Source organism: Asparagus officinalis, chromosome 3, assembly GCF_001876935.1.
Source record: "Asparagus officinalis chromosome 3, Aspof.V1, whole genome shotgun sequence".
Taxonomy (NCBI): Eukaryota; Viridiplantae; Streptophyta; class Magnoliopsida; order Asparagales; family Asparagaceae; genus Asparagus; species Asparagus officinalis.
Window position 1 is genome coordinate 35,327,580 of NC_033796.1, and position 19,080 is coordinate 35,346,659.

The window sequence follows — 19,080 nt, forward strand, 5'->3', positions numbered from 1 at the left end:
TGAGAGTATGTCCTTGGTAAAACCATGCACTCTAAAATAATTTAAATTGAAATAAAAAGTTATTTATCTATTTTAGTTACTATTGACAGTGGCGTAGCCTAGAACTAGAGTTTGGCGGGGCACTTTGTATCTTACCTTGCAAAAATAATTATATTTATAATCACATTCGATAATGTAAATACATTTTAAAAAGAAAGGATAGGGTCTCTGTTGGTCTTGAAAGTGAAGACCCAAACCTAGAATCAAAATCAACAATCGCATAAAAATTCAAGACAGACCATGGGTGTGGTCTGCACCATACCAGGATGTGGTAGAATCTGCCCTATCTGCCATGGGTGTGGTCTGCGCCACACCAGGATGTGGCAGAATCTGCCCTGTCTGCCATGGGTGTGGTCTGCGCCACACCAGGGTGTGACAGAGTCTGTCCTGTCTGCCATGGGTGTGGTCTGCGCCACACCAGGGTGTGGCAGACTCGTTTTAGAATTCTAATCTGTTTGGGATTGTGTTTTATTATAAATAGAAACACGTCCCTTTAGGGTTTAAGAGAGAAAAAGAGCATGAAAAAAAAGAGTGTTTTGAGAGCTCTTTGAGGTTAGAAATCTTAGAGAGAGAGAGACCAATTATAAGCATTGTAATCTTCTTCAAGTAATCAAAGAATTATGTGGTGTGGCTCCCGAGGACGTAGGCACGTTGCCGAATCTTGTTAAATCTGGTGTGTTCTTTCTTGTTTACTTTCCTATAAGTTTTTATCTTTGATTTGTGATGAATTTCTTTCTTGCTCAACTCTCAAACACAAGATCCGGAAGGGTATGAATTTGATTTGATTATTTTGAATCCCCAACAACTGGTATCAGAGCTTCGTTCAACAATTTGTGTAAAAGAGAGCCATGGCAGAGGAAATCAAATCAAAGATTGAGAAGTTTGACGGTTCAGACTTCGCCTACTGGAAGTCGCAGATGGAGAACTACATGTACCAGAAGGACTTGTATCGCCCGTTGATGGGCAAGGAAAAGGGAAAGAAGAAGGAGGAGTCAGATGGTGATTGGGAGGTACTGGATAGGAAAGCTCTAGGGCAAATCCGGTTGTCGCTCGCCAAATCAGTAGCCCACAATATTCTGAAGGAGAAGACGACGATGGGGCTTATGGAAACGCTCGCGAAGATGTACGAGCAACCGTCGGCAGCAAACAAGATGCATCTAGTCAAAACTATTTTCAACCTCAAGATGGCAGAAGGACGGTCCTTCACGATGCATCTCAGCGAGTTTAACATAATTGTTGATCAGCTTATCTCCGTGGACATCACGCTTGATGACGAAGTGCAAGCCCTATTGATTCTATGACAATTGCCGGATAGTTGGGCAGGTTGTGTGACGGCAATCAGCAATTCGGCGGGGAAGGAGAAGTTGAAGCTGAGTGAGGTTGCTAGCATGATTCTATCCGAGGAGATTAGAAGAAAATCGTCCGAATCAGAAGGTTCAGGTTCAGCTCTAAGTTTCGACCAGAGAGGCAGAAGCCAGAAGAAAGGAAACCAGAATAGGAATCGGTCGAAATCAGTAAAGAAGAGGTCGAACTCGAAGGTTAGGCCTATCAAAGGAAAGTGTTGGAACTGTGGCCAGGAGGGCCATATGTCTTCAGTCTGCAAAAGTCCAAAGAAGAATGCGGGTGAGCAGGAGGCTCATATCGTGCAGGATGCCTTGATTCTTGCAATGGACAGCGACTCAGATTCTTGGGTCATCGATTCAGGAGCCTCTTTCCACGCCACTGCTAACAGGAAGTTATTTCAGAATTATGTAGCAGGGGACTTTGGAAAAGTATATTTGGGGAACAACGAGCCCTGTAATATTGTTGGAAAGGGTGAAGTGCAGATTCAGATGAAGGGCTCTAAGTGGACCTTGAAGAACGTGAGACACGCACCGAAACTGAAGAGGAATCTTGTTTCGGTGGGACAGCTTGGAACAGAAGGCTATGTTTCAACATTCACTAGGGATTCGTGGAGGATCTCCAACGGTACGATGATAGTTGCTCGAGGTAACAAACTAGGAACTCTCTACCTCACCTTACATGCGAGTGATACCCTCGCAGTTGCAGCTGGTAAAGAGAGTACAGATCTGTGGCACAACAGGCTAAGGCACATGAGCTAAAAGGGGATGAAGATTTTGCATTCACAAGGAAAGCTAACCGGGATCGACGCCGTGGAAGTCGGGGTTTGTGAAGACCGCATCTTTGGAAAGCATAAGAGGGTTAGTTTTCAGAAGGGTGGAAGTCCACCTAAGGCTCAGAAGCTAGAGTTGATTCATACAGATGTATGGGGTCCAGCCAGTATGTCTTCTTTTGGCGGTTCGAGATATTATATCACCTTCATCGACGATCACTCGAGAAAGGTGTGGATCTACTTCATGAAGCACAAGTCAGAGGTGTTTGGAATCTTCAAGAAGTGGAAAGCCATGGTGGAGAATGAGACAGATCTGAAGGTGAAGTGTCTGAGATTAGACAATGGTGGGGAATATGAGCTGGTGGAGTTCAAGAGGTTCTATGCTACGAATGGTATTCGGTTAGAGAGGACTACTCCAGGGACGCCGCAGCAGAACGACATTGTAGAGAGGATAAACAAGACCTTGACAGAGCGTGCCAGGAGCATGCGGTTACATGTAGGTCTGCCTAAGATATTTTGGGCAGATGCAGTGCATACAGCAGCCTACCTTATTAATCACGGGCCATCAGTTTCGTTAGATTTTGGGATTCCAGAGGAGGTTTGGAGTGACAAGAAGATAAATCTCTCACACTTACGGGTATTTGGTTGCGTGGCTTATGTTCATATCAGTGACCATGTCAGGGACAAGCTAGAAGCTAATTCATATCAGTGACCATGTCAGGGACAAGCTAGAAGCTAAGTCACAGAAGTACACATTCATTGGATACGATATTGATGAGGTATCGCCTTTGGGATGAGAAGAACAAGAAGATCATCAGAAGCAGGAACGTGATATTCAATGAGGAGGTGATGTACAAGAATATGGAAAATACCAAGGATAGCCAAAGCAGTGGGAGTACCACTACGAATATAGGTGGATCCGAGTACATGGATTTAGAGGAACTTCTAGATAGGGGTGATGATGTTTGTTCTGATCAGAGAATGGAGAAGGCTCCAGGTGCAGACGAAACTACCCAGGACGTGGAGCTTAGGAGGTCATCCAGGGTACCCAAACCAAATCCCAGATATCTTTTATCTCTTGACTACCTATTATTAACAGATAGCGGTAAGCCGGAGTGCTATGAAGAGGCAATGCAAGTGAGTGAATCTCAGCAGTGGGAGCATGCTATGCAGGAGGAGATGGATTCTCTACTCACTAATGAGACATGAGAGTTAGCCCAACTACCTGCACAGAAGAAATCCTTACATAACAAATGGATCTATCGGGTCAAGCATGAGAGTGATGGAAGCAAGAGATTTAAAGCCAGATTAGTAGTGAAGGGGTTTCAATAGCGAGAAGGAGTGGACTACACGGAGATATTTTCCCCTGTTGTGAAACTCACAACCATCAGAGTGGTGTTGAGTTTGGTGACTGCAGAAGATCTCTTTCTTGAGCAGTTAGATGTGAAGACTGTCTTTCTTCATGGTGACTTAGATAAAAAAATCTACATGAAGCAGCTTGTTGGCTTCATTAAAGAAGGAAAGGAAGAGATGGTGTGCAAGCTCAAGAAGAGCTTATATGGTTTGAAACAGGTTCCGAGACAGTGGTATAAGAAGTTTGATAACTTCATGCAGAATAATGGCTACAGAAGATGCAATTCAGATCATTGTTGTTATTTCAAAAGGTTCGAGTCTAGTTTTATTATTTTGTTATTATATGTTGATGACATGTTGGTAGCAGGACCATGTTTAGAGGAAATAAATAGTTTGAAGAAGCAGCTAGCAAAGGAGTTTGCAATGAAGGATCTGGGTGCAGCGAAGCAGATTCTAGGGATGCGAATCAGTAGGGATGAAGCTGAAGGGACATTAAGATTGAGCCAAGCTGAATACATTGAGAAGGTACTTCAGAGGTTCAACATGCATAATGCTAAAATTGTTAGGAGCAATCGCCTAAGACAGATGCAGATAGAGAGCATATGAGTAGGGTGCCATATTCTTCGGCCATTGGGAGTCTCATGTACGTGATGGTTTGCACGAGGCCGGACATCGCCCATGCAGTGGGAGTTGTGAGTAGATTTGCAAGCAATCCAGGGAAGCAGCATTGGGAGGCCGTAAAGTGGATAATACGGTACTTGAGAGGGACAACGAACAAGCCATTATGTTTCAGGAGGAAGGAGTTGGTGCTGTAGGGATACGTAGATGCGGACTTTACCGGTGATCATGATACGAGACGAAGCACCACGGGGTATGTTTATACCTTAGCGTCGACAGCAGTGAGCTGGGTCTCACATCTGCAGAAGATTGTGACTTTGTCTACAACCGAGGCTGAGTATGTCACGATGACTGAAGCAAGCAAGGAGATGATCTGGTTGAACGGGTGATTGGAAGAGTTGGATCTGAAGCAAGGGAGAGGAGTTCTTTATTGTGATAGCCAAAGCGCTATACATCTTGCTAAGAATCTAGTATATCATGTCAGAATGAAGCACATCGACGTTAAATACCATTTTATACGCTTGCTAGTTAAAGACGGAAAGTTACATTTGATAAAGATTTTGGGGAGTCAAAATCTGACGGACATGTTGACGAAGGCAGTCACCATTGAGAAACTAGAGTTGTGCGCAACTTCAGTTGACCTTCACGAGTAGAAGACGAAGGCGGAGCCACACTACGAGGATCGGCGAGATCGCCAGGATGTTAATGATTGAAGAATGGATTTTTCAAGTAGGAGAAGATGCTTGCGAGAAGGCGGAGTTCGGGAGAGCTCATTGATGGTGGTTTGATCTCCAAGTGGGAGATTGTTGGTCTTGAAAGTGGAGACCCAAACCTAGAATTAAAATCAACAATCGCATGAAAATTCAAGACAGACCATGGGTGTGATCTGCACCACACCAGGATGTGGTAGAATCTGTCCTGTCTGTCATGGGTGTGGTCTGCGCCACACCAGGGTGTGGCAGAATCTACCCTGTCTGCCATGGGTATGGTCTACGCCACACCAGGGTGTGGCAGAGTCTGTTCTGTCTGTTATGGGTGTGGTCTACGCTACACCAGGGTGTGGCAGACTCGTTTTAGAATTCTAATCTGTTTGGGATTGTGTTTTGTTATAAATAGAAACACGTCCCTTTAGGGTTTAAGAGAGAAAAAGAGCATGAAAAAAAGAGTGTTTTGAGGGCTCTTTGAGGTTAGAAATCTTAGAGAGAGAGAGAGAGACCAATTCTAAGCATTGTAATCTTCTTCAAGTAATCAAAGAATTGTGTGGTGTGGCTCCCGAGGACGTAGTCACATTACCGAACCTCGTTAAATCTGGTGTGTTCTTTCTTGTTTACTTTCCTACAAGTTTTTATCTTTGATTTGTGGTGAATTTCTTTCTTGCTCAACTCTCAAACACAAGATCCGAAAGGGTACGAATTTGATTTGATTATTTCGAATCCCCAACATCCTCAAGCTCGAAATCTCAACCAAATATTATATATTAAATGATTGTTTACAAGAAACTAAATAGTACTCCCAACTAAAAAGCTATAATCAAAATAAATCAACCCTTAAACAGATAATGTCTTTGATCTTTAAAATGATATTTACAAACAACCCGGACGATTTGCCATTCCTTGAAATTGTTGCATGATTGTCTCATTACTAATAGTATCAAAAACATCAGATTCGATATATGTTACTAAGCAAACATGTTGCGCGCCGTGCGGAAGCGTGCTCGACAACCAAACAAGTCGGTGAACGATAAGAGAAGAAAACCAAAACCAAACACGAGTGTAATTCACAAAATAACGACCAAAATCACACACAAACATAGGAATTTACGTGGTTCGGCAATTGCCTACGTCCACGGGGAGAGGATAAGGAGATTTCACTATATGGAGGAGAAATACAACGGGTTACAACTCACAAAATCATTCAAATATAACCATAACCAAAACTCTTAACTCCCTCACAATATCTCCCTCTCAAAGTGCTCAAAACAATGCTAATTCTCTCCTTAAGAAACCCTAAAAAATATGGTTCTATTTATAACAAAACACAATCCCAAATAGTTTAGGATTCTAAAAACGAGTCTGCCACATCCTGGTGTGGCACACACCACACCCATGACAAACAGGACAGATTCTGCCATACCAAGGTGTGGCAGACACCACACTTATGGCAAACATGGCAGATTCTACCACCGGTGTGGCAGACACCACACCAGGGTGTGGTGGAGTCTGTTTTGCTTATTCTTCACGTTTTTCTCAATTCCTTCACCGTTTTCACAATTCTCCACCTCGACAAAGTGTTCTCAATACTGAGCCGACACTAATATGAGCACTAATACGTCGTCTCTCCAAACTCGGCTGCTCCAATGTGATTGCCTACGTACCCTCTCTCCCAAGGGATCAAGCCGCGCATAGTTCATCCAAATGGTCGTCAACGGCCTCAATAATCACGAATATGCAACAAGTTTCGACAATGATCAAACTTGTTACTTGGAACCACCTTAGTGAGCATATCCGCCGGATTATCCTTCGTGTGGACTTTCACAATCTCCACATCGCCATCTTCAAGAACATCCCAAACGAAGTGATAACGAACGTCAATGTGCTTCGTCCTCGCATAAAAAACTTAATTCTTCGCCAAATAGATAGCACTCATGCTATCACAATGAATGGTGACGGACCGCTGTGATATACCAAGTTCCTCCAAAAGTCCTTGAAGCCAAATAGCCTCCTTCATAGCCTCCGTAACCGCCATATACTCTACCTCCATCGTAGACAAAGCCACCGTAGACTGTAAGGTACATCTCTAACACACCGGTGCACGGGTCAAAGTAAACACATACCCCGTAGTAGACCGGCGCTTATCCAAATCTCCGGCATAATCCGAATCAACATAGCCAATGCATAGCTTCCCACCTGTGGTGTCCCGCTCATAAACCAAACCAACATTGAGAGTACCTCGAATGTACCTCAAAATCCATCTCACGGCGTCCCAATGACCCACTCCTGGATCGTGCATGTTGTTGGCCTTCTTGTTTTAATGATGTTTAACAAACAATTTACCACTAATGTTGTTTGTCTAGTATTTGTGTTTTAGTATTTATTGTAGACAAACAACGTTGTTGGAGGATGGATGGAATAGAGCTTCAACGATCATATCCAAAGGAGGTTGGCGGAATGTCGGTGAAGCAATATACAATTCAAGTTAAAGATCAAGTTCAAAGATCAAGTTCAAGCTTCATCCGCAACGTGTACCAAGTCAAGCTTAATTGAAGATCAAGATTGCTTGGGTAATGTAGTTTTAGATTTATATTATGTGTGTTAAGTACGTTAAGCTCAATATCTATACACACACATTATATTGGTTTTCATATATATATATATATATATAGTGATATATATATATATATACATATGTTTTTGGTTTTATAGTTTTCGAGTTTATATATGAAACAAATGAATAGAATTGGAAAATACTATTTTAGTTTCATGTTTATATAGTTATATATATGATTTTCGATTCTTATAAACAAGCCTTATATTTAATGAAATCATGATTTTTAGTGTTTTGAATATATTGCATAGAATATGCAATTTTTATGCAAAATATTATATTTCTAGGTTATAGCGACTTCATTAAAAACATGTTATATCTTTTATCAAGTCTATACAATCATTTCATAAGCGTTTCAAAATGCTTGTTTAAGCAAAATATTTCAAAATATCAATTTTATAGGTTTTCATGTTGTGACTAATTTTGCTAAAATGATGATATTTTCATTTGGGAAGTCCTTTTTCGCAAACTAATCATATGTAGCATGTTTATTATCATGCTCTACAATCATTTCTCCCAAAGTTTTACATTTTTTTGACGAATTTATTGATATTTTTTAACAGATTTCAAAATTCAGATAAACAGTTTTTCATATCAGTTATTCGGGTCGACCGCCAACCGCTCGACTTAACCTTGAGGTTTCAAAAGTTCACTGCTGACAGCAGAGCTGTCGGTTCGACCGGTTCGGATCGACCGTATTGAAAATTTTTCGGTCGACGCACGAATTTCCGGATCCGACCGACGATGTAGCTTTCAGCTTCCAACGGCGTTTTCCCTTGACCGTTGCCTTGCTTTCAGAGAGCTGTTTTTTGTCTTTTGCCCTCAGGTTTTGGACTGAATTCTTGGGAAGGCTATATTATTACCCCCATTGCCATTCAATTTTACAAGCTATGAGAATGTTTTAAGAGTTTTTTAAAAGACGGTTTAAGCTTGTTTTAAGCTTGTTTAAGGTTGCAGTTTTTAAAAAGGGCCGCCAGTTTTAGCTTTCACAAGTGGTAGGAGATTATCTATTGAAGTTTGAGCTTCCAACTATCATCCCTCCATCTCTTGTTATCAAATTGAGAAGTTTTCTAAACTCAAACTCTAGCTTTACATTTATATACTTGTTTGATTATCATTGTTCTTAAGCTAGATTTTATATTTGAGTTTAGTTTGATTTTGATTTCACTCATTGTTACACACACCCACTTTGAGCTTATTGTATTTGCATACATAGTATATTAGGGTTGTGAGAGATTGTAACATTGAGTTGTGCTTAATTGAGTTCTCCCCTTGTATGAGAGAACAAATCATTTATTTGTTACATTGTGAGTGTTGTAAGGTTTTCGGTGAGCTAGAAAACCGAGAGTGTGTTGTGAAGTTTTCGGTGAACTAGAAAACCGATTGTGAGGAGTGACGTTGTTCGGTGAGCGTTGAAAACCGACACTGTGTGGTTGTAAACGTTATTCGGGTGAGCGTAGAAAACCTGGTCGTGATAGTGGATTTCTCCCCGGGAGTGGGGAGCGGAGACGTAGGACGGAAGGTCCGAACTCCGTGATCATATTGCTTGTTTGAGTGTGCTTTGGCGTTCATTCATATTTATGTTCATATCTTATATCGTCATTGTCATTAGCTCATTATCTATTTCATCCACTATCTTGTTTAGATTATTTACCCTTGTGTTGTTTATATATCTTTGCATATATTTCATCATATAGGATATATCACTTTGTGTATATTGCATATTCTTGTCCATAATAGATTGTATACCTATCTTGCAAGAATATAGTTGTTAATTAATTTTAATTGGCATTTAATCGGATTAGATTAGCATAAGACCCTAATCATCCCCCCTCTAGGGTCTAACACATGTATCTCAAAACCATGCTCACCGCCTGTGATAAATCCGGCCTCGTACATACCATCGCATACATCAAGCTCCCAACCGCACTCGTATATGGAGTCTTCGACATCAACTCTCGATCTTCAACTGACTTCAGTGAAAGACCAGCTGAAAGCTTCAAATGGGCTCCTAATAGTACACTAACTGGCTTCGTATCCATGCTAACATGAAATCGCTGTAGAACCTTCTTCAAATAAGCCACATGTGTCAAACAAATTATGTCCTTCTTCTTGTCTCTACCGATCTCTATTCCCAAAATACGTTTGGCCTCACCAAAGTCCTTCATCTCAAACTCATTTGAAAGATGAACTTTCAACTCATCTATAGCCGACCTAGAAGTAGAGGCAACCAACATGTCATCGACATAAAGCAACAAATAAATGTACGCATCTTCTCTTAACTTGCGAAAATACACGCAAGGATCAAACTGGCTCCGAGTGTACGAATGACCAAGCATAAAACCATCAAATCATCTATACCACTGTCGAGGAGACTGCTTCAAACCGTATAGCGATTTCTTCAATCTACAAACCAAGTTTTCCTTCCCTACAGCTCGGAATCCTAATGGCTGAGTCATATATATTTCTTCATCAAGATCACCATGAAGAAATATCGTCTTCACATCTAACTGATCTAACTCCAAACCATATTGTGCCACCAAAGCTAGCAGAATCCGAATCAAAGAATGCTTCACCACCGGAGAAAAAACCTCATTGTAATCAATATCTTCCTCCTGTGCATAGCCCTTCGCAACCAACCTAGCCTTGAACCTCACTAGAGTGCCCTCAATGCCCTCCTTCTTCGTATACACCCACTTGCACCCAATCGCCTTCCGCCCCTTTAGAAGCTCAACAAGCTCCCTTGTATCATTTTTATGAAGAGACTCCATCTCCTCCTGCATAACTACCTGCCATGAATCAGCCTCTGAACTCTGCTCGGCCTCTCTGAAAGTAGTAGGCATCATCTCATCGATACTCTCCACCGAAAGTGCATATGCAACTGTATCGGCATACCGTGCTGGCATCCGTATGTCTCTCCTTTGTCTCCGAACCGTAATAAAATCCTGAAGCTGAGCCGTCAGTCCCTGATCCTACACATGAGTACCCGTATCCTCTGCATCACCGTCATGCTCGCCTGGCGTCACCTCAGTCGGCACTCTAATGGATACTGCACCATCTGAATACTGTGGAGCTACATCAATCTCCACCATCTGCGATATCTCCTCTGTCGAGTCATTCTTCACCTGATGAGAGCTGTGAAGCTTCAAGATAGAAGCCTCATCGAATGTGACGTCCCTACACAGCACAATCTTCTTATTAACTAGATCCCAAAGCTTGTATCCCTTGATATCACGCTTAAATCCTACAAATATGACCATCCTAGCTCGAGGTTCCAACTTATCAGTTCTAACATGATAATATGCAGGGCAACCAATTACCTTAAGCTGGTCATAGTCATGTTCTGTCTCTCCCGACCACATCTCCATAGGGGTCTTTCCCTTAATCGCAGATGAAGGAAGCATATTAATGAGGTGGCTCGCATATGAAAGTGCCTCAGCCCAAAAGATCTTCTTTAAACCACTATGCGCCAATAAACATCGAATCTTCTCCAGCAAAGACCGATTTAACCTCTCTGCCACCCCATTCTGCTGTAGTGTATGACTAACTATGAAGCATCTCTCTATGCCCTCGTCTCGACATAGCTGTTGAAAGGGGTCTGAAGTATACTCGCCGCCGTTGTCGGATCGCAACGTCTTGATCTTTCTCCCAGCTTGCAGTTCTAATCTCTTTTTCCACTCCACAAATATATCTAGGACTTCGTTCTTCTTCGTCATGGTGTACACCCAACAACGCCTAGAATAGTCATCAACAAACGTGACGAATCAATATCGATCACCAAGTGATGTAGTCTTGGTGGGACCCCAAATATCTGTGTGCACGTAGTTCAAGATGCCCCTCATCCTATGAATGACCATCCCGAACTTCATATTCGTCTTCTTGCCAAGAACACAGTGCTCACAGAATTCTACTTTACCACTCTTGGCTCCCTTCAATAGCCCTTGCTTGCACAAAGCCTGCAGTGACTTCTCTCCTGTGTACCCTAACCTGTAATGCCAAAGCCTACTCATGTCCATCTCTGAAGTAGCCGAAGCAACCTGGCCAATCTTGATGCTCCCCTTCAGATAGTATAAATTTCGACTGCGGACTCCCTTCATCACCACCAAAGATCCCTTAGTAACATTCGCTACAACGTCCTCAAAGGTCACCCTGAATCCCTTAGCCTCCAAAGCTCCAACTGAGATAAGATTCTTCTTTAGTTAAGGAACGAATCTCACCTCCTTCAATTCATGGACTACTCCATCGTGCATTCGAATCCTCACAGTACCTATCCCACAAATGCCACAGGATTAATCATTTCCCATGACAACAGCACCCACGTCGAGTCTCTCAAACAATGAAAACCAATCTCGCTAGGAGTCACATGATAAGTAGCGCCAGAATCAAGCATCCAATCTGATGCATCCAAATGGTTCACCCCCGGAATAATCAAAAGAGAAAAGCTCTAATCATCGGAATCATCGCCTTTCGCAACATTCACCTTATTGGCCTTCGGGCCCTTATTCTTGCTATTCTCCTTTTCTTTGACCTTTGGGCAGTCTCTCTTCCAATGTCCCTGCTCCTTGCAGAATGCACATTGGTTCTTTCCAAGCTGGTGATGACCTCTTGACTTTGACCTCCCTTTATTTTCACCTTTCTGATATGAGCTTCTACCTCTAGTCGACAAGGCCTCTCCTGAAGTACTAGCGCGGGAAGTCTCCTTATCCTTCCTTCTCAAATCGTAGTTCGTCAATGCGTTAGTCACTTCACTATAAGTGATAGAAGATCTCCCGTTCAGCAAAGTAAGCATGAATGTATCATACTCCTCATCCGGTAAGGAGCCCAAAAGAATAATAGCCTTGTACTCATCCGTGATCTTCTCATCCACGTTCGCCAAGTCCGACAACAACTTAGTGTAGTTGTTCATATGAGCCGCAAGCGAGGTGCCTCGGGACATCTGGAATCTGAATAACCTACGTAGCAAATGAAACCTGTTTTCAACACTCTTTGTAAGATACTTATTGTTAAGAATTTCCAACATCTTCATCGCAGACGTCATCTCAATCACATCATATTTCAGCTCATGTTCCAAACAGGACCTGATCACCCCACAATCGTTCTCATTCATCTTTTTCTATACCGTCTCTTTATATTTAGGTGGCCTCACATCGACCATGATGGTCTCCTCTAAATTTTGAGCATTGAACGCATCCTGTATGTCACTCATCCATAAACCAAAATTGATTTTGCCGTCATATTTCACTACACTAATCTTAATGTTCTGAAAACCCACTTGAACTGTGCCCATCATCTTGCTGCTTTCACCAACTTCTTCACCCATAATCACAAACTCCAAATTACAAAGAAAGATTCAAACTTTATAGAATTTAGAAGTTACCCAACTGAACCCTAGATTGCAAAGAAAGCGAGATCTTTAACTAGAACTTTAAACCCTAACTCCACCGAAGCTTAGAACTCTAAGAACCAAGCTTCCAACTGAATCTTCCTCCACCTAATCCAAAACCCTAGATCTAAAATCTAAGCTCTGATACCACTTGTCGCGCGTCGTGCAGAAGCGTGCTCGACAACCAAACGAGTCAGTGAGCGATGAGAGAAGAAAACCAAAACCAAACACAAGTGCAATTCACAAAATAACGACCAAAATCACACACAAACACAGGAATTTACATGGTTCGGCAATTGCCTACGTCCACGGGGAGAGGATGGGGAGATTTCACTATATGGAGGAGAAATACAACGGGTTACAACTCACAAAATCACTCAAATATAACCATAACCAAAACTCTCAACTCCCTCACAATATCTCCCTCTCAAAGTGCTCAAAACAATGCTAATTATCTCCTTAAGAAACCCTAAAAAACGTGGTTCTATTTATAACAAAAAACAATTCTAAATAGATTAGGATTCTAAAAACGAGTCTGTCACACCCTGGTGTGGCACACACCATACCCATGGTAAACAGGGCAGATTCTGCCACACCAGGGTGTGGCAGATACCACACCCATGAAAAACAAGACAGATTCTACAATCGGTGTGGCAGACACCACACCAGGGTGTGGTGGAGTCTGTTTTGCTTATTCCTCACGTTTTTCTCAATTCCTTCGCCGTTTTCACAAAACATTCATCCGTTGGTCTCCCATGCGGTTACACATGTTACTTTTCACAATATTCATAGCTGAAGATACTCTCTCAACACTTGCAGTTGCAACTGGTAAGATCAATGCAAACTTTATAAGCTTGTAAGCTAAGGGATAGATCTCATCTTTCTTCATTTGATCCACTATTTTTTCTACGAGGCTTGAAGCTCCATTCAAGTGTTGAAACTCATTTTTGGAGCGCACATCATGGATGAGTGTCCCTAATTGATTGTCAAGAATCACAAGCTCCAATGATGAAAAATCAAGAGGATAAAACTCAGCAAGACGAATTAGCTTTTACTTGTTGAATGCGCCAAAAGAATTAATAGGATTTAAGCATGCTATGCAAAGAAGTAACTTTGTATTTGCCTAAGTAAAGTGATTGTTCGGCTCTTGAACTTGCAAGTCTATAATTGTGTTGAACAACTCATAGCGATAGTGATGCAAGTTGGTAAAGCTCTAAGAATTGCGCCATGATCTCCCTCTCGATACAAATATCTTATAGCATGACACTATCAGATTTCGTGATTCTTCTCCTTTTTTTCCAATCACCACAGGTAAATCCTATCATCATTGTTGTGCGCAGCGGAATCGAAGGACATGAACAAGATAGAAGAACAAATCAACAACCAAACACAAGCACCACACAACAAGACACCAAACTTTACGTGGTTCGACAATGTGCCTACGTCCACATGGTAAGGAGAGAGAAGATTTCACTAATAGAGAGAGAGTACAAATAGGATTTACAATCACTCAATAATCTCACAAAATAACCCTCAAACAAAACTCTCAAATCCCTAACAAATTCTCCCTTTCTAAGTGATCAAAACAATGCTCAAATCTCAGCACTCAATCTCTTGCCTAACCCTAGAAAACGTCATGCTCCTATTTATATCAAATAAGAATTCAAAATAGGTTAGGAAATGAACAAGGCCCAAAACTGCTACGCGGTCGACCGGCCAGAAGCCCAAACTCTCATCCTATAACTCATCATACCTTCGGTTGACCAAACATACATGACCGGTCGACCGGCCAGACGCAGGAATCCAAACCCTATAATCGTGCACCTTTTTGGTCGACCGGACATGTATGTTCGGTCGACCGGCTAGCCTAGCGACAGGGTTTCTCACCCTATAATTTTATAGTTTGTCAGTCGACCGGCCTATGTGCTTCGGTCGACCGACCCGTGACTAGTCCTGTGCACTCTAAATTTTCTGATCTTCTTCGTCGTTCCTACAAATCTCCACATCGACGAAGTTTTTCCCAAAAACTGGGCCGACCCCAATACCAACCGTCCCACTTGTTGCGTCCAGTATGAAGTAGAGTCAGTCAATCCATAATAACGGACTCAATCCATAACAAGTCAGGAACCCAAATGAGAACTCTAACAAGAATCTCCACCGTATCAGTATCAACTCATCAAATTGGCTGCATCAAACCGACTGCCTATGTATCCTCTTGCCCAAGGAATCAAGCCTCACATAGTTCACCCAAATGGCCTCCAAATACCCTCAACTAAATAATGTTCAACAACTCCAAACAATAATCAAATTTCACCCCAGTGACAACTTTAGTCAACATATCCGCCGGATTGTCCTTTGTGTGAATCTTCTCTAATATAATGTCTCCATCATCCAAAACATCTCGCATAAAATGGAACCTGATATCAATATGCTTTGTTCGGGCATGATACACCTGATTCTTTATCAAATAGATAGCTGAGATACTATCATATTTTACCCTAATGGTATCCTGTGCAATCCCCAAGTTATCCAATAACTCCTGCAACCATAAAGCTTCCTTCACAGCTTCAGTCAACGCCATATACTCTGCCTTCATAGTGGAAAGAGCCTCTATAAACTAAAGTATACATCTCCAACACACCGGTGCTTCTGCTAGTGTAAACATATATCTAGTAGTAGAACGGTGCTTGTCAAGATCTCCAGCATAATCTGAATCAACATATCCAACACAATCCTGCCCATTTGTCCTATTTTTCTCAAATACCAAACCAACATCCACGGTACCTTTGATATACCATAAGATCCATTTCACGACCTCCTAATGACCCTTCCCGGGATCATGCATATACCTAGACACCATACTCACGGCCAGTGATAAATCTGACCTTATACACACCATAGTATATATCAAGCTACCCACAACACTGGTATTTGGAACTTTAAACATGTATTCACGGTCCTCAACTGAAACATGTAACATCTTAGCTGATAGCTTAAAGTGGAGATCTAATGGAGTACTCATCGCATTGATATTACCATCAAAACTGAATTTCTTCAACATCTTTTGCAAGTAGCTCCTCTGAGTCAACTTCAACCTCCCCTTCACCCTGTCTCTCTCAATTTTCATACCCAATATCTTCTTTGTTTCTCTAAGGTCCTTCATCTCAAATTCAGATGACAACTTCTTTTTTAACTTCCTAATAGCTAAATGAGTCTAATCGGGCGAGTTCATTTCAATCTACACTAAATGGGCGGTCCTTATTCACCCATTTTCCAGCCCGCCCGTATTCCCAAACCCAAAATCCTATAACCATCTCTTCTCTTTCTCTTCTCTTATCAGCATCAATCCCGATCCTAATCCCCCTCCTCTGCCTCCACATCTCGAACCCAGAGCCTCCGACGCTAATGCCTCCTCCTCCGCCTCCTCCACCGCCGTTCGAGCTCATCTGTAGTTCGAACTCGCCTCTGATCTCCTCTCGCGGTGAGCTCTAGTTCCAATCTCCGCTCCTTCTCAGCCTTGACCTCTTCTCGATCTCCGCTCAATCTCAGCATGGACTCAGCCTCGATCTCCTCTCGGCCTCAACCTTAACTTGACCTCGATCTCCTCTCGACCTCGATATCCGCTTGATTTCAGCCCCAATCTTTGCTCAATCTCAGCCTCTACCTCAGCCTGCATCTCTAATCGATCTCCTCTCGACCTCGATCTCTGCTTGATTTTAGCCCCAATCTTTGCTCGATCTCAACCTCTACCTCAGCCTGCATCTCCAATCGATCTCCTCTCCTCCGCCTCCAAATTCATCCTTTGTGGTTGTCATTGGTTGCAATCAGATATCTCGAGGTATTGTGTTCCTAATGTTGTTTTACATTTGTTTTGATTTGTTCTGTAATATATTTTCTTGATAAATTACATGATAAAAGATGAAAAATTACATCTTGCTGCATAATCTTGCTAGGTTTGGTTCCTTTGATCCTATTATTTGTTAGATTGATTTGTAGTTGTAGGTTGTTGAAAGTTGAAATTAACGTGGAAGATTGTTTCTTCCTTTTATTTTTGAATTAAAAAAATGTTTTTCTATTGGCTTATGCATCTTAACACCTTATAATTTTATAATTGGAGTCAATTTTCCAAGTTTTTTTTATTCTAAAGATTACTTAAACATACAGATGAACCTGATCTCTAAAAATGGAACATTTTATCGAATCTAGCAGATTTAGTGCTATTTTAGGACAATTGAAAGTCTTATTTTCCCAATTATTGAGACTCTGTAACAAAATTTTCCATTATCATTAACTAATTTGAATCTAAGTGTTACTCGTTTGTGAGATTGTTTTGACAAACTCTAATTAGTGCCATCCTTATATCGTTGCATTTAGTGGTTACTCATTGTTGAGGGATCCACACCATAACAAAGGGCTTGCCTTTACTGAGAAAGAAAGATATGCCCATTATTTGAGAGGACTCTTGCCACCCGTGTGTATCACTCAAGAACTTCAGGGTCAAATCCTATTTTCTCTAAGAAATTGATTCCTCTGATTTTATGCCTAATAGCTTTTACTAAAACTTAACGTTGATCTCATGTTTCCAGGAAAATAAGCTCATGAATAGTCTTCACGAGTATCAGGTGCCCCTTCAACGATATGTGGCATTGATGGATCTTCAGGTTTGGGCTTATATAGTTATGTTGTTTTGCAATATTTGGTTGGACATAAAAAGTTTGCCAATGCTTTTCCGTTAATGTTTTTTTAGGAGAAAAATGAGAAGCTTTTCTACAAGCTTCTAATAGATAACGTTGAAGAGTTGCTTCCTGTTGTTTACGGTTGGTGAGGCTTGCCAGAAGTATGGTTGCAATGCATCTTTAGGCGGCCACAAGGTCTTTATATCAGTTTTAAGGAGAAGTATGTTGCAATTCCTTGTGCTTCTTTTGTATTTTGGTGATTTTTGTAACTGAAACTGAAAGGTTGCTTGATCTTGTAGGGGAAAGGTTCTTGAGGTGTTGAAGAATTAGCCTGAGAGGAGCATTGTTTATATAATTTCATCAGAGAAAAAGTATTGTTATCAAGTGCTTCATCAGAGCAAAGTTAGTAAAAATCTCTTTGTAATCAATGAGTAAGTTGCTTTTCACTATAGTTCATTTCAATATTAAACTATGGTGTCAGCAAAAGCAAGTTCCATCAACAAAATGAAACATAAACATAATCACTTAATTATGTATTGAAACTTGCCTGAGAGATCATAGGCTAGTTAAGTGGTATTACATTTACACTTCTTATTTTAACAAAAAGGTCGGTAGTTTCTAAAGTGTCAAAATTTGCAGTGAGGAAGACATCCATCATACGTACAATCTGCTGCGAATTCCATACAACGAAATATGCCATCAAGAATACATCCATCTTACCAAAGCGTTGGTGCTATGCATGGACCACTTGCTTGAAATTAATATTCGCCATACACGAGTCTCCCTCCAATCACAACTTCATCGATTTCATTGTCAGGACTCTCGAAATCCATGGGAAATCTCCTTTCAAACTATATCTGAAGGATGACATTGTGGATGTCAGTTACATCTCTACATGACTGTGTTGTGCACGGCATGGAAGCGGGACAACCAAACGGGCGTGCTTCGAGAACCAAATCAAACAAACATCGAGATAAAAGCCAAACAAATCAAAACAATGGCACAAATCCAAACACAATAGTTTTACGTGGTTCGGTAAATTGCTTACGTCCACGGGGCAAGAAGGGGATTGAGTTTTCACTAATAGAGAAGAAGAGTACAAACTGAGATTACAAATCACTCGAAGGAACAAACTAATCTCACCAACAAATCTCTTAATCTCTCCAAAATAAACTCTCAAACAATTGCTCAGAAAACTCTCCTTTTTCTGTGCTCCAATATCCTCAAACCAATCTCCAATTCAAGCCCAAGAAACCCTAATTCGTATGTTGGTATTTATAACAAACGCCAAACCCAAACTGAACAGGAAACTCAAACTGGGCCCTGACTCGATTGGCGGTCGACCGCCCAAAGCTCCCGGTCGATCGTGATCTAGCGACAGAGAACAAATTCGCCTATAGGGTCTCACGGTCGACTGCGGCGGGCGACCGCGCTAAATCCAGACTCCTACTCTGGCTTGTGCACGTTCGCGGTCGACCGGCCTTGCGTCGTGGTCGACCGCGCAGCTCCCAAACAGACTCCCGCGCTTCCAAAACCTGTTCTTTACCAAAATTCATCGCGGTTTCTTCAATTCT

The 19,080-nt window shown here is 41.6% G+C and overlaps 1 pseudogene; it reads left to right on the forward strand.

Moving 5' to 3' along the window:
* Window positions 17,014–17,941, forward strand: LOC109834950 (annotated as a pseudogene).